General features: G+C 61.8%; 1 protein-coding gene across 1 annotated transcript in view; it reads right to left on the minus strand.

The window, feature by feature from the left end:
• WDR5 (WD repeat domain 5) overlaps positions 1 to 3178 on the minus strand; it is a 19574-nt gene that overhangs the window by 13717 nt on the left and 2679 nt on the right. The gene's annotated exons all lie outside the window — the stretch shown is intronic.

Here is a 3178-nt window from a genome sequence, read left to right on the forward strand (position 1 = left end):
ACCCCTCCTTGGGACCAGCAGTTGGAGAAATGGCTATGCAGCTGGACTCCCATGTAGTCGACCATGGTTCGAGTCCCAGACCTGGTGTCTTAAACGCACCCTATAGCAAAAACCTCTCAAAAAACAAAAATCCTCCTCATCTGAGGTTCTGCTCTCAGGGTAGCAGTTAGCTGCCATCGGCCACAGTCCAAACAGGTGAGCACAGGATGCCACGCTATGCCAGAGGCTGTGCGGAGTAACTCGGTGCTCTGGTCACACCTGTCCTGCCAGCAGGTGTGGTTATCGCCGTGTCGTTTATGAACCAAACCGTACCGGGGCTGGCACTCTCTGGGCCTAGCACTCACTGAGGGTCTCGGGGCATAACCCGACCCGAGGTGAGGTGTGACTGCCTCTCAACCCTTCCAGCGCTTACTCGCCATACGTGGCAGGCAGCCCTGCCGGACGGCGCAGCCCCTCGGAGGTAGCGAGCTCGGTGGCACCGTCTCTCCTCCGCCTGCCGTCCTGACAGGACACTAGCACGCCAGCTGCTTAACTGCAGCCACCTGGCCATGACCCCCTGTGGTCACAATGCCTACCCACACCCGTCCCTTCCTACACTCATAAAACAGACTCTAACCACGGCTGCTACACTGGGCCACGGGGAGCCAGCCCAGGTCCCCACCACTCCACCACCATCCGCCTCCCAACCAGGTGGAGGGGCACGGATTCTCCTCCCCACCAATGTCCACGTGCCAGAGGGAACGTGGCTGATGCCGCCCAGGAAAGGAAGTGCCAGCGCAGCAGGAAGGTCGGAGGACAGACCCTGTGCCAGAGGAGCCATCAAGAAGAGCTCTCGGTGCAGGGGCACATGGTCAGCAGGTGGGCGAGAGTGAGTCAGTGAGTGGCGGACGCAGCACAGCCGCCCTCTGCAGTGGGAGCAGAGCAGGACCAGAGGGTCTTCCACTGCAGACCCAGGCAAGAGTGCGGGGCCTGACTACAGCCGTGCGCGGAGTGGGGGGAGCGCCGCCTGCATGCCCCGGCTCCCACAGGCGGCCTCTGAGCTGACCGTGCACGCGCACTCAGCATCCCTCGGCCACCCCAGCAGGGCTGTCCGCAGCAGAGGAAGCTGTGGACTCCCCTCTGCAGCAGTGGGCAGACAGACGAGTGCCCACTGTGGGACTGGCGAGTGGAGCCTCAGGTCCCCACACAGGCTGTGCCGGGTCCCAGGTCCCGATACCGGAGCGCCCAGGAGCCTCCCAGATGCGGGGAGAGGCCTATGGGACAACAGCTGTGGTGGACCAAGTGCCACTGCCACTGAGAAAGAGCAGAGGGGCGAGGCAGGACAGCATGTCAGTTTCAGAAAGGAGGCCCAGCCCCACAGTCGCGGCAGGGAGCCAGATCCCACGTGGCCCCCGCCTGGTCTGAGTCCCAGCCCACAGCTGGAGGAGAGAAGACTGCAGCACGGCCACGCCCCACTGGGTACTTTCTTCCCCTCCTCTGTCCCTCCCTCTGGTGAACACAAGCCCTCTGACCAAAAAAATAACAGTAATAAATTAAAAATGCACACTATGAAGGAACAGACCCTAGAAAGGCCCAGCTGCTGTGGGGCAGCAGTAACACATGCCCCCCAAGGCTGGAGTCGCAGTGCCAACTACAGGGTAAGCCCCGGGTCTGCCCAAAAACATGCCGGGAACATGGCACACAGATGCAGGCACTCACGGTCCTGAGGAGCTGGAGGGCTCAGGAAGGGGGCCGCGGCGTGACGAGACCCCGCCGAGGATGCCTCTCCCTCCCTCTCCCTCGTGTGTGCACGTTCGCCTTCACTATTAAACACGGAAGAGTCAGCAGGTGGTGGCTGAGGCGCTGGGCTGCCCACACGTCTGACTGCAGTTCAAGTCCTGGACCTGGCAGCTTGCTTTTTCACTCTCCTCTCTGGTGAGCACACGTAAAAAAATAATAATTCTTAAATTTAAAAAAAAATAAAAATAAAAATAAATAAGACCTCAGAGAGTCGGTCCGAACTGCAGGCTGCGACCTGGTAGCAGCTCAGGTGATTCCAATTCTGCTCCCAGCACCCGCTAGCCCGCGTTCTCTTAAATGAGCAACACCATGTGTGGGAGCAACAGTGTTTAAACCCGCCTGCTGCCCAGGGGCCCGCAGCGGCGACCCCGACCACGGTGCTGCTCCCCAGGCCCCTCGCTCACATCTCTGGGTGCTTCGCGTGCCATCCCAGTGAGTCAGGTCTCTGCCGGCGACCCCGGGCCTGCACACAGCCCACGCCAGGTCTTCCATAGCAGACAGCCTCGAGGGCCCAGGACCCCTCTCCACCCTATCTGAACAGGCCTCGGCTGGGCAAAGGCCTTCCAGGCTGGGAAAAATACTGTGCTCATTCACCTCTAGGGTTTCAAAATGTGCAAAGCGAGTTAGCCGCATGGCACTGGGCAGGCCTGCACACCGTCCTCCTCTTGGCTTCAACAGCGAGAAAGTTGGCCGAGACGCCTCGAGCTCTCACCGACAAAGAAGCCTCCGGCTATCCCTTCACCGGCTATGCCTTCACCGGGGCGGCCTGGGAGACGTGCTCGGCCCAGCCCCACCCCACCCCACCGTCCATCCTGCTCCCTGGGCTGGCAGGCCTGCGTCACCCTCAGAGCTCAGCCCTGTGGGCTGCAGCGCCAACATCAGGGTAACACTGCCAGCCCCCCACCAAGGCTAACACCACATGAAAGAGTGCGCTGGGGTCCTGCCCCACACTCGGCTCCCTCTTCCCTGAGCACCCTCAGGCCAGGCTGCCTTTCCGGTCCTGTAGGAGTCCTTCCCTGGGACACCTGAAAGCCTGTGGCTACCTACTCCCTCCCCCACTCAGAGAACCCCTCGGCACTCACCACACGGTAGCCCTGGGCCCCTTGCCCAAAGATCCCTGGGGACAGCCCCACATTCTCATCCTCAGGCTAGGCGCTGCCCACAGAAGAATCAGCGGGACACAAACCATGCCCGCAGCACCAGAGGGACCCACGGCCGAACAGTGCCCTACTCCCGCAGCAGAGGGACCTGGGCACCACCACGGGGCCTTCCAGAGGGACCCACAGCTGAACAGTGCCCTACTCCCGCAGCAGAGGGACCTGGGCACCACCACGGGGCCTTCCGGAGGGACCCACGGCCGAACAGTGCCCTACTCCTGCAACAGAGGGACCTGGGCAGA

This window comes from Tupaia chinensis, unplaced genomic scaffold (genome assembly GCF_000334495.1).
Source record: "Tupaia chinensis unplaced genomic scaffold, TupChi_1.0 Scaffold143602_1, whole genome shotgun sequence".
In the NCBI taxonomy this organism is placed as follows: domain Eukaryota; kingdom Metazoa; phylum Chordata; class Mammalia; order Scandentia; family Tupaiidae; genus Tupaia; species Tupaia belangeri.